Source organism: Bombus affinis, chromosome 12, assembly GCF_024516045.1.
Source record: "Bombus affinis isolate iyBomAffi1 chromosome 12, iyBomAffi1.2, whole genome shotgun sequence".
NCBI lineage: Eukaryota > Metazoa > Arthropoda > Insecta > Hymenoptera > Apidae > Bombus > Bombus affinis.
In genome coordinates, this window is record NC_066355.1 from 11,707,454 (window position 1) to 11,721,114 (window position 13,661).

Here is a 13,661-nt window from a genome sequence, read left to right on the forward strand (position 1 = left end):
ACGATTAATTTCGAAACGCGTTCGACGCTGGTACGGTAAATGAGAAGAGCCTGCAACAGGAGTTTCCGATCGCCTAACGAAGTCGTTCGTCGGAGTGAAAGACCTTGTAACCTGAAATACGTTCGGAAAATGAAAATCTAGCTTCTTCGAGTATCAGTCTTTTTTTTTCATTTCCGTCTTGGTATTGTGTCTGAAACGGAACACCGAAATACGATTGTATTCGGTAATCCGTTAGTACTGGATTGGTAACCCGTACCACGAGTTCGACTCGAATTACGCGTAAGGCAACGAAGGCGGCTCTAAAATGTAACGCAAGTTTATAATTTATTACGTAACCGAATATGCTTTGGATAATTTGGTACGTGTATCGATTGGCCGTCGTTCTTTAAATTGCCTCTCTCATAGTAGTTTCAATATGGAATCGACGTCCAGAAGTACCGGTAAGTGGTTTCTAGATTTTCGAATAAAACGATATTCAAGAGATACAGAGGTACGGTATATAGGATCGCCAAGTCGTTCCAATAACGTTACAAAGGATTAACTTCGATTTTCCATTCGATTTATAAAGGCAAAAATAAAAAATACCTTGCCACGTTTCGATCTACTTCTCGTTCGTTTCGCTATTCGTACGGCAAGAAACTGTTTCCAGCTAATCTAGCCGAAAACCCGTAAGGTAACGAGTTAACTCTTAACCACACACGCAAGGATCCCCTATCACGATCTTTGCCCCGGAAGCGAGAACCCTATTTTTGCCTCTCGAATCGGCCACTCGTCCAAACAATCGGTGCTCGAGCAAGCAAACGGTGTACCATGATTTTCACCTTCTCTCTTTCTCTTCGTGTAGAGCGGCGTGATTTCTCTCGAGCATCCGGTCAAATCCGGCTATTTAGCATCGCTGAACCGGCGTTAGAGAATTTCCACGGGCATGCCGGCCTGTCGTTGAAAATTCCGCCGTTCCACCGGTTCTGGAGGCTGACGTCTACGCTCGATGTCCACGCGAACGTCACCCACGTCTTATGTAAATGGCCGTATAATATCTGTACGGTTGTATTCATGCACGACTCGCGTACACGCGCGAGCTCGTCGACCGCTGCTGAATATTCAGGCGAGCGTGCAAATATCCAACGGACGTTTGAAAACAGATATTTGCCTGGATCGGAGCTTAATGTCCCTTTCACGCGGCTGGAGTACGCCAACTTTCTCGAAGAGCGCGTTAAACGACCGAAGAAGCGTATTTTCTATGAACAAACTTTCGTTCGAATTCACGTCGAATCGACATCTTCGCGTCGCACGAAAGTCTTCTCGTCCTAAACGTCCCACGTACACTTTCCTCTTTGATTTATCTCTATTAATATTCGACAGAGGCAAAGGTTATTTCCATTAACATGGTCGATAATTACTCGCCGTTCTATGAACGTCGTTTCGGAGCATCGTTAAGAACATCGAATCCATGTTTAATTCATACTCGACACGTTCGAAATGAATCGAGATTGGTTCAACTATTCTCGCGATATTCCTACCACCGCGCACAATGCTCCCTTTCTCATCGGACCGAATTAATCTCCTTGACTTTCAGCGTTACCCTTATCAATCCACGATATACACACAGATAAGAGCGGTGGGATTATTGCAACAGCTGCAACATCGTGTACCATTTATTCTCCTTTCCCACCTCGGTCTTTTCATCGCGCTTCTTACCACCGGAGAATTATCTATCCTCGTGTTTCTTTCATCTTTAATATCTCTTCATTTCGCTTCCGGCTAAGGGAGATAGCCAGCGAAAGAACAGTATCGCGTTAAAGCGATTGCACCCTTGAAAGACTACGAATCGTTAATCCTCGAAATTGAGTTTCCCGCTAAGTACGCGTGAGTAACATTTCGCACAGTTTCTTTTTCCCTGCTATTCTCCTATTTTTTTCTTTCTTTTCTTCTTCTTCTTCTCCTTCTTTTTTTATTACTCTATCTGTAATCAAACACCGCATGTTTTTCGTGATTCGTTCGCCGAAATATTTAGCTCGAAGCTATTTATCGTTCGACAGATAAGTCAACTTTTGCAAAAACAAATTTGCTCGTAATAGCGGTTTATTCGCGAAATTTTGTCGGAGAATAACGCCGTTGGAGCTAAACGAATTTCGTTTTCCGTTTTATTTTTTATTCCCCTCGCGTCGATAACCAGAGTGTAACTACGCGATAAATAACTATCAGAGAATCCTAGAAAATATAGGACATTTCGAAGCCGTAGTTTATTGAAACAAAGCAAGCAGTGGAAATACATACGGCTGACATTTTTCAAACGAGTCCCGCTTTATCATCCGATAAAAAACGATGTATTGTGCTAGGAAAAGCTAAAATCCGCTTAACAACGATACGCGTTCGTACCTAAAAAGTCGTCCAACTTGAGGTACGCGGATCAATCCGAAGAATCGGCTACTTCCCAGGGAATCGGACTTTACCTAATAAAAATATCCTGTCATTTAGCAAGAAGCGTAAAAATAACTGGAAAGAGAAACGACCAAAGTCGCGAAAATATACTCCGAGATACCGTGACGTGGAAACAACTCGAGTCGTATGCTCGAATACCGAATAATTACACTCTCGGTTATGTCGCAGAATTTATTGTTTCCTCGGAGTACTGTCTCGACCAGCAGCCTCGCCGGGATATCTCATTTTTTTCCGCCGCGTACGGCTTCGCTAATGAAAAAATATAATTAGCAGACACGCCCAGACGACCGGTGCGGTCGTCTTAATTCGCCAGGATGTAAAGCGAGCAGGCATAATCAGCTTTTGCTGCCCTTTCACGGCAAAGTTTGCTTATGTTAGACCGTTCGTTCGGTCCCCGGAATAACTTCGATAAACATTTCGACTTCCTCCTTTCCCTCCACCCTCGTTCCGTTGCTTCCTCCCTTTAGAACTGGACGCCATAAGCTGTGCACGTGGACTACACAGCCAGCCGTTGCAGTTGTACCGACTGTTTCCAAAGCCGGAATTTTATAGCGAGAGAGAAGGGACAGTTCTTACGTGGAAGGATCCAAGTTTCGAGTATTTCTGGCGCTATCGTCAGCCGATTCTGCCACGCATATTTCATCCAAACGTACACATATTTCGCGAAGAAAATTATTCGAACAGACGTTTAGAAAATAGCGTAACAAGTTCAAAGACAAGGACGGTGTTCGCGGCATCGATGATCAACGGATCGTGGAAATTCAGCTACTAATATTAGTAGCTACTTTAAAATAAAAACAAACTTCACGAGAGTCGTCCACACTGTTTTCCATACTCGAAACGAATAGTCGTACTTCGGAGGCCAGGAACGTCGTTGAAAACCCCGTTTCAAAGCATTATACCGGCGGCCGATCGATGCAGACCGATACAGATAGATACAGATCGACCAAGAACGACGAGCGTTGTCTTTTCGCCGGTTGTTTGCCGGAATTGGACGAGGCCAGCGAGAACGTCTCGCTTTTACAAAGCATTCCGTCAAATTAATGCGGCGATATCAACTTTCGAAGTTTTCAAGCAGCGGAAATGCAACGGGGCCGGCAGACAGCGGTAGAAGCACGTCTGGGTCCGAACTTTGGAAACTTCTGGTATCCGCGCATTAATTCGGACTCGAACAGTCGTCCTACGAAACCGCTGTCATTGAATTTCATCTGCGCGAATTTCAAATCGCGTTCGCCCAACAGCCGCTCCGTTTCGCAGAAAACCACCCGTTAACGATGTTTAAACGACCCCGACACGAGACACGTGATATTTCAAACGATCTTATTGTTCGTCTTACAGGCCATTTAACCGTGAACACGACCCGAAGCTTCGGCTTCGCTTGTAATACATCCACACCACGTACCATTCGGAGTTCTTGCCTTCGGCAACTTTTTCGTCGGCCTTTTATCAGCTGATATCGCAGCTGTTTGTGCGTTTGCGTTAGCCGAGTACGATAATTGTTTAAATATCGTCGAGCTGTTGTCGGCGAACGCTGTGAACAGCCGATGACGAATCGTTTCGGAAAACCGGGCAAACGATGATAAAAATCTTATACATGTTCTTGTAACATCGAAGAAGGATATTTTCACTTCTTCACGTCTACTTCCAGCGACTTCCAGTTTCAAAATTTAATTTAGGATTGTACATTTATCGTTACTTCTTCTGTTCGTCTAACTTTACGTACATTTCTCGATTAATCAATTTCTCGATCTTTTCTCTGCTTCGTTTTTTTACCGAGGAAAATTTGTCACCTGGCTCGTTTACTGCCGACAAATTTACGGCTTTTTCTAAAGTTCTCTATCTGGGTCCTCGGCTCTGAACTCAAGTAGCATCTAGCCAGCTAGCTATAGTCGTAGACATCTAAATGCGGCATGTGTATGGCTTCGTCGTAAACGCTTGAATAATCTGACAGACTTTGTGTCAGGTAACGCATAAACACAACGGAGCCTTGTCGGCGACTCTCGAGAAATACTTCTCAAAAATATACTCCCTCCGTAATGAGTTCTCTATAGCTGGACGAAATCTAAGCGCGGTATCATTTTAAGAGTCACAGAGTACAGATCGAAGCCTACGAGAAATCAAATACGCCAAGGGACGAGCAAATCTCATAAAATTCGGTACATTGGCTTTGTATTCTGTCTTATCCCTGAATATATCTCCACGTTCGATGAGAAAGTTATTGAAAAACGTAGAAAATATAAACGAGGAGCGTTCGAATGGATGAAATTCTGTGTCTGAATATGAGCAAATCGAAATTGACCATTTAAGAATACGTATATGCGAAGCGCCGGCACGGTTAGTGTTAAAGTCACCGGCACTGTACTTGGTTCATTTGCTATTGAACCATACGGTCACCTCTCAAACATTTGTAACAGCTCTCCTGGTGTATGAGAACAGTTATCGACGTTGCGAAATGTACGCGCAAGCACACCTACGGTGTGAAACTGCGCTGATCGATACGCGTTTCTCGATTTAAAGTAAATATAACGCGTTCCTGAAACGCGATATTAATTTCGTTTGGAACGAGATCTATACAAAGCCATCGTTGTTCCGGCGATGTTGCGCTTATATTTCGCCGCTTCTTTGACCAACGATGTCGAAGGACTTCTTTCAAGGATTTGTTACAATTACTCAGATTGAAATAAAGGAACAAATATTTTTAAAATTATTTTCATTAAGAAAACCAACGATCCGTGTTTGTTATAAAATATGAAAACGTTACGCCAAAATAAGCAATTACATATTTAATTATTATTCATTGAGTTTTTTCATCACTTTGTTCCAAACTTCCGCCGCATACATAACAAATAAAATTGATGAAAAATTTTCATAGAAATACTGCCACAGCGCGTATTTTAAAAAGCATGGAAAAACATAACGATAGAACGTAACGAAACGAAATAACGAAATAAATAAAAAGATTTGTCACAGTTTTGAACATTTTCGTTTTGTTTATTCAATCACGAATACTCGGTGTTGTCAACGTTTCATTGTACAATCTGAATAAAATAGCATATTTCATCTTTTTCTACTCTACGATTCAGCTTCTAAAATTAATTCTCGTTCGATTCGATGAAAATTTTATATATAAATGAAATTTCTATAAACTCGATATCGTAACGTTTATTTGTATCGGAATTAATGAAACCCGACTTTTTTTCATGATATTTCAATTAAATATTTCCTTTGGTTTAATTTTATACATTTTCCTAAATTCACTGAACTGCAAATTGTTATAAATTGGAAATCGATAATTACTAAAGCTACGACGTTAATAATTATCGAGTTAAATACTCCTGAAAGAATAACCATAGAACCGAATACTACCAAGCGTCCCTCTAAATACGAAAGATTTCTGTTTTTGTGGTACGAACTCTAAGACTTTGCACTGATACGCGTCATTTTCATACGTTTTAATTATATTTAAGCTTTTTGCGAGTGGAATACGTTACTCTGGAGCATTGCCGCGGGCCAATTAAGTTACACAAAAGCAATTACGAAGAGAGCTACTTTAAACTCGTGAATGTATTGTAGGTTAAAAAACCATTTTAATGGGAACAGTTCTCGTGGCGGTTGCCTTCTGCTACTTTCCACATCACGGTATCCTCTGGCTAGAAACGCGACTAAAACAGTTTTCGAAAGCAACTCTCCAAACAGAAACGGTTAATGTTTTCAAACCCATTAAAAATGGATAACTACAAACGCGAAAGTATTTTTCTTAAATAAATCACAATAATCAACTAAAAGTCAACTTTATGTACGTTAATATAACGTCCATACTCGAAACAGCAAAGACAGCGTGAACAACCTATATTTATATACGTACAGTTGTTCTTAATGACGTTCGAAAAGTGTGAACAACCCCGTTGCTCGAGACTCGAAGACCGAAGAAAGGCAGCCACGCGCGAGCGATTCCATGGTTGGCGAGCACCTTGTTCGAGTCGTCCAGGAAAGGAAGAAAGTGTTTTTTTGCGCTGTGCTTGTGATCTCATTGTCAGTGAATCGACTGGTCGAGCAACGGGGCCAGGGGCAACGAGTCGGACTTAAAGAACAAAGATAGAGGAGGAACAAAACGAATTGGGTTCTCGTATATTCAGTCACGGTCCTGAACGCACGTGTACCTCGAGCCACGATTGAACGAGCGATGATATCATCCGCACGATACACAGACACACAGGGAATTCCCCTGTTTTTCGTGACGCAGAAATAAGTTCTTATTGGCCGACCCATTTGCCTACTAAGTAACGTTTACACGTTGCCAGGAAGGCAAGAGGAAAAACGAGAGAAAGAAAAAAGATGTCAGAAAATTAGCTATTGCTTCTAAAAATGCCATTAACGATTATCGATTATAAACGAATAAAAGCGACCAAAGAACGATATAACGTGTATTAAATGTATTACACGTTCAAGCTTTCTTCTTCTTATTCGAGGCGTATTACAGATTCGATCTGATCTCAAAGTCAATTACCACAAATTAGTATCTCCATTGCAACGATGTTACACAAGCAATTTCTCGAGATTTCTATGTATATAACGCGTTCTGCATTAAGAATGATTCAGAGCTAAATTGTAATAGCTATATTCAAAGTTGCCTTCCAAGTTTCAAATCTGCACATCTTGAACGCTGACTAAAGCGAAATTAATTTAGAACGGTTTTAACGGAAACTACCGAAAGCTATCGCTCGAATCGCAAATTTTCGAGTTGCTCGTAAAACCTCGAGTAATTCGCCGCTCAAACTCGTCGAACATTCCGAGATCCACCGTGTCGTTAGGTGACTCGCTAGATAGAACAAAGTTGCGCATATACCTGACGTCCTACTCGCATACGTGTGTATGCGTGTTTCAAAAATATAAATCGGATAGAAAATCACGAATAATGACGATAGATCGGAGAACAACGTCCAATCTACTCTAAATAATTTCTTGCGGATTGATTTGTGTAATACGTACGTAGCGTTTATCGCGAAATATAAAATATTTGAAACTTTTTCCATGTTTTTAAAGTTAGAGCGACTACAGCGAAGGATATTATTATTTAAAGAAAACCGAAGGCGGAAGAATTGAAAATATAAAAAAAAAAAAAGAAAAAACGATACGATAAAATGAATCTGATAAAGGATACTAATGGTCTTTCAAGCATTCCTCCAAACAACTTGCAAGTTGTGCACAATAGACCGTAGAAAATTTTGAACGTTGAGAAAGTTTCTGTAAGCGCAGATAAGACCACGAAAAGTACGAGCCAGGGAAAATTAATCCCTGTTTTTAATTCCTGCTATAGAGTTTGTACCAGACAATTTCGAAGTTTACACGCGAGTTAAAACGCCACTCTCTTTTTGTCCGAAATTGTCGTCGTTGTAAAAGTTGTTTCACAATTAACATACAATTCCGTCAAATATCTTGTACGACTTTCGTACGATTCATAAAAAGATCGGAAAAATCCAATACCTAGAATCCTTCGATCGGCTAAAACCTAGCCAAAAGATCCGTCGACGTTGCAAACCGTTCGAACTGAAGTTTCGAGCGTTCAAGCTCGATCACGATTCGTCCGAAGCCTCCATTTCCATCGTGCAATTTCGTAATCACCGTTGTTCACGGAATGCATAATAAATCGAGGGCCAGTCTGACAGTCGCTAGTCGGAAGGAATGCCCATCGTGCCCGTGGGACACGCGTTGCAACGTGGCGCGGCGTTGATTGTTCCAGTTGACATTTCCGCAGTGTCTGTGCGAATTACGAAAGTTTGGTCTCGCGTCTCTACCCGGTTAGACTGCGGCGCGCCGTGTGACCGCGTTTTTCGAGTCGAAAAATCAGGTTGTTGGCCGGGCGCGACTTCGTTGAAGGGAGAGTGAGAGAGAGAGAGAGACAGAGGAAATCCAGTGGACGGTGTTTAAACAACGGAGAACGAACGGAAGTAACATCTGCGGGCTCGCGCGCTTTTTTCGGACGATACTTCGGAAGTGTTGATTTATCGCTGCTGTGTTCGTCATTCGTCACTGCACGTGTCTCACAATTTCGTATACATATATGTATATAATACCCTTTCATTTTCTTTCTTCTCTCCCTTTTTTTACGTAATTAGCGTTGATGATTCGTTGAAGGGCGATGTTTGGGGTTTGACGCTTCGTCGATCGCTTGATCGCGAATTCAGATTTATATCTTTCGAATGTGTCGCGTATATATCTTTTTACCAAGTTTCTCGTAATTGTCGATAACGAATATATATATGATATCCGAGCAATTGACGAGATACGTTTAAAAATCATTTCTGTCGATTCGAAGATGCGTTCGATTCAACTTGGGAATATCTCGAACCTACTATCTCATATCAATTGACAAGGTTGGACAGAAAGGTAGTCAACTCGAATCCCTGGTATTGCCGTTTTCAACTTAATAAACCGATAGTCAATCAGCCAGTCGAATACCACGCTAGTAGCATTATCATTTCAAATCCGAATATCGGAGTATATCATCCGGGCGCCCTGATAAATCAAGTTAGAATGCCATAGATCAACGACGTGCGAGCCCAACGTTTTGCGAAATAGCAGAATCGAAGAGACTCGAATCACATTTTTCGCCATTTTAAATCCGGTCACAGAGATTCGATACGAGGCAACTTGAAACATTGAAAATTTTATTTCAGGATTAATTCAACGAAGCTAGATTAAACATAGGTATTATTAAACTTTCATACTCCACTGGCACTGTCATTTTTACCATTAAATACCATTTCTTGGTAAGTTCAAACAATACTGTGCGAAATATCATAAAGAAAATAAATATTAATGAGCTTTGGCGACAAAACGTCGGATTAATAACCTGCGTTAATTACCATATTAATTAGTATATTAACTCTCGTAATATAGTTATAAATTTATATCGCGATATAATTATTTTCGAAAAGGGGATTATTGGAAAACTTAGACGAATAATTTTATTACTCCGGGTTCTCAATAAAAATCTTTATCTTTTATAGATAGAGCGGTGAATTTTTTTCTTTTACTATTTTTGCAAATCTCAATTTCACGCACATTCAAATTCTTTCACCTCGCATCGGAGTTACTATGCTCTATGTTGACCCATCTCGAGAGTAAAAAAAGTAAATGAATAAATCCTTCCGAATTGAATTAAAAGAGTCCCTAATTATGTAAAAAAAAAAAAAGAAAAAGAAAAAAGAAAAAAAATGAAAGATGACGAGGGAAATGTAATTAATGTACAAGCAAGTTTCCGGAGAAATTTTCTTCTCTAATTTTCTCGACCGAGTCATCTATAGAACTGCTCCAGTCTCTTACATCATCCAACACACAGTATCACAAAAGATAACAATTTCTTGCATATTCCCCTTACGCGATTTTCATTCCTAATGATTTTACACTTTGATACGTAACTTTTGATAGCGTAACTTGTCACGGGTGGCAATGTTTAATATTTCTAAGTGGTTTCCGGCGAAAAAACTTTCCAGTTGGACGGTGACAGAGAGAAAACTATGTCGAATTGTTTCGTAGCCGAATGCTCGGACGAGAGTGCACGCGACCCAGCTACGACTTCCGCCTTGAATCGTCCCCATTTAAATGCATTGTTCCCTTCCATTTGAGATGCGTCGCTCGATGTGACGCTTTAGAAGATCAAAGATATGCGGACAAACGAGGAACGAGGAAACGAAAGTGCCGCGCCGAGCATCTGTCTGGTAATCATACGACCATTGGAATTTCTGCACGATCGTCCGGCAAAACGCGTACGAATTTTCTGCCTCTCTGGGTCTTTGCGTTTAAAGAAAACGGGAAGTAGGAAGAAGCAGTTCTATCCTTTTCTTTTCGAAAAAGGAATAAAAGTAGCGAAAAAGAAGACATTGATTTATAGATGGCCGACGAAATACGCAGATACAAGAAATCGTGAAAAATCGTTTGAATTTGTAAAAGATGAAAAACATTAGACGCGAGCGTTGGCAAGAGTCGATTTTTCGGTCAAATCTGCCCTATACCTTCTTTCAAATGTATCTGTCATTCTCTGTAAAGGTATCGCTATATAGTCCGACCATCGTGCTGAAATTCTACGTGCATTCCAACGTAATCGCGATCCAACGATTTCGTTTGTACGGCAGCGCGTGCGCCGGGACTCTGCCAATACGGTCTAACAATTTCCAACGGTTGCTGCTCGGCGCAGCTAGGCCACAAGGGTGCACTCGAGGAACTAATTTTAGTTTTAAGTAATGGTGGCGCAACACGCGGCCCGGCCAGCCTCGTTACGATTCCTGGAAGGTCGGTCGAAGTCACGACGACGAAGGAACCCGAGCGAGTCCAAGTGTCGTCTCCGATCCATAAACACTCGAGAGAGAAGAAGCTTGTAAAGACCGGTCTAGAGGGACGGTCGAAGGATGAACGGGGTGGATGGGGAAGGGTTGCAGCAGGCTGGAATGGTGCATCGGTTTTTAGGATCGTCGTGGGAGAAGAAAAGCTCACGGGTACGACACGCTCGTTTCCCTCGCTGGACCCGACCCCCATCTCGAAAAGAGTCACCGGGGACTGCTTCCGGCTACTTCCTGTCTACGTATCTCCGCGAGCAAGCTTCAGTTTGTTTTATTCGAACGTCGAGAATAATGTCCAGGGAATACCGCGTCGACGAATAAGTTATTGCCGTAACAATAAGTTTTCGAGGAGTTAATTGAAAGAATACGATGCATCGACCTTAATCGCGCTTAAGCATCGTGGTGATCGGTCGAGACACGCGTGTCGTTGAACCTTCTCAGGTAAAATATTTGGCGCATTTAGGACGAACGGACCGATCGATCGTTAGTACCGAAGCTTAAAAGGATGTATTCTATCGTCAACATGGAAATGCATCTCTATCGAAATTTTTGAACAGGCAGATTGATACGAAAATTCGTTCAATGTGTTTGTAACTCGTTAGTGGAATACAACTTTTCTGGATTTGGACTCGACGAACAAGACAACGTTTCTTGCAATTAATTTAATTAACATCGACGCGACTAGGGACAGGGTATAACGTTTCTCGCGATACTCCAAGGAGGAGTGTCGAATGTGTGTCACCTGCTTTTCATTTTCATAAGAAGTTTTTAATTAACGAGAACTGTAGAACCGTAATACAATTGCGAGATATTGTATTTACAACCTTTATCTTTAATAAATAATAAATAACCTATAACAAACCTTTAATAAATCCTTGATAAATCTTTATATAAATAGATATCTTTGGTAAATAATATCTTTAATAAATGTGAAATATTATCACGTACGTGAAAACCTTTAATCTGTAACAACTTGTTTAATAAGAATTTCATTCTTTCGTTGCAGAGCTTTCGCGAGAGTTCATCGTGGACGTCGACAATCGTTATTTCTACGTTCTACGTTCGGTGAGTTAGAACTCCGTAGTTGGAAACCTGTTTCGTAATCAGAAGATATTAAATCGATAATACGACGAATTCTGCATTGTCCTATAAAGTATAGTACCTATATAAAGAAGTACGTTTGTTTGCGTACAACGATCATTTAGCTGCTAAAAATTCAGCATTTCCAATGGACCCGTTTTTGCAAAGTATCCATGTTTCATCGTCTGTTACCGTTCGCTCCCAGAATGGTTCGTATTGGCAACGAACAGACGAAGCGAAGGACAAATGGTCAATCGATCCGCTAAATTCTCGTCCGTTAGTTGGTGCAGGACCCATTGGAAACACAGTAGAACGAATCCATTATACGAAATACCTCTTATCGGAACGTTCTATTATTTCGAATAAAAGCGGGGAAATTCTTCGGGTTTAATCGACACCAGACACTCTCGTGCCGACGTTGTTCCGTTACGACAACCGAGAAAAACCTAAGAGGGAAAATAACACGTTCCATCGCTGCCTCGGTTCAGGCATAGAGGAGACGACAAGGTTGGTCAAGGAGTGGCGAAGGGCACTTTCGAACTCGGAAGGGTTTATCGCGTATAAACGCGACGCTGTGAGGCACTTCCACTCGGCACGTTTACTGCTGTCCAATAAAAAGAGTCAACGCTCGATCCGGTATTGGGGACATTCTCAAATGAGATCGTAACTCTCGAATCGCTACCTTCTCGCAGACACGTCGAAACGGCTTCTACGATTATTGCAAGAAACTTATGCAGATTGCAAGCAGGTTTTTAAGATGGTACGAATTATAATCGCTTATATATTTTTGCTTCGCTCGTCTTCCGGCTTTGCGATGATTTCCGCTCACAGGCTTTACACAAAACAGAATTAAACGTTAATTCTTCGAAACATTGACGCTGAAACTTTCGAGACTCGTCGTCTTCCAAGCTCTCGACATTCGAGCAAGGACGTTAATGACAGTTCTGTTCTAAAACGACGTGATAATTCCATGAAACATCAAGTCCACGCATAGTCAACGTTTGCAAAGATTGTTTACGTTGTTGGAAGCCAGAGTTCAATCTGAAATGCCTTGATTTTCCAAGAAAATGTTCGCAATTGCGTATAATGATTTGAAACGAAGTAACAATACCGATAGTAAGAAGGAAAGTATTTAGATATTATTCCATATGCCACGAAGCGTACTTTGCGAAAGTAATTTATGTATCGTGAACGTGGAACAATTTTAGCGGGAATAAAAGGCAACCTCGGCGAAGTCGCTGTACGCTCAATTATTTCAAGTGGATCTTAAAGTACAATAAAACGTTTTTTTAACGAAGCAGCGGTATATCAAGAATATCAACTATTTTATACCCGTCCGTATTGTCTGTGTTCTTTGACAAAAAAGAACTCCTTTCGTTAAAATCCATGAAAGGATAACGACATAAAGATAAGTAGCTTTTATCCATCATAATTTCTCTCGCGAAATTAGCGAATCCACTACTGTACCGGCGACTTAAAAAGTTAAATCGCTGTTTTAAATTTCAGGAAACCGTGATATGCGAACAGGCTCGCTTAGTATATTCCCACGACAGCGCTCGGATACCTTTTACCCTGAGCTGTACGAGTGAAATTTCACGCGAGCGACGCTTATCAATTGGCAATATTTCTGCCGCTTAAACGAGTCGGCGATTCTTTCTCTCTATCTTGAGTCGGCGAATATCTGTCTCTCCGATAAACAAGCGGCTTCTCGCTTCTCCAGTCCCATTTGGTGGCCCTCGTGTTCGCTCTTCTACGTTGTTCCCATCTTCCATTCAGCTGGCGTTGCTGCCTTCTGAATTC

General features: G+C 41.3%; 1 long non-coding RNA gene across 1 annotated transcript; it reads right to left on the bottom strand.

Annotated features, from left to right (window-relative positions):
• Positions 1–11,527: 11,527 nt before the first annotated feature.
• On the bottom strand, positions 11,528–13,297 carry LOC126922869 (uncharacterized). Its single transcript, XR_007712970.1, has 2 exons — positions 11,944–13,297; positions 11,528–11,873 (listed from the first exon to the last, which is right to left on the bottom strand). It is a non-coding gene; the product is annotated as an uncharacterized LOC126922869 (long non-coding RNA).
• Between the last annotated feature and the right edge of the window lie 364 nt (positions 13,298–13,661).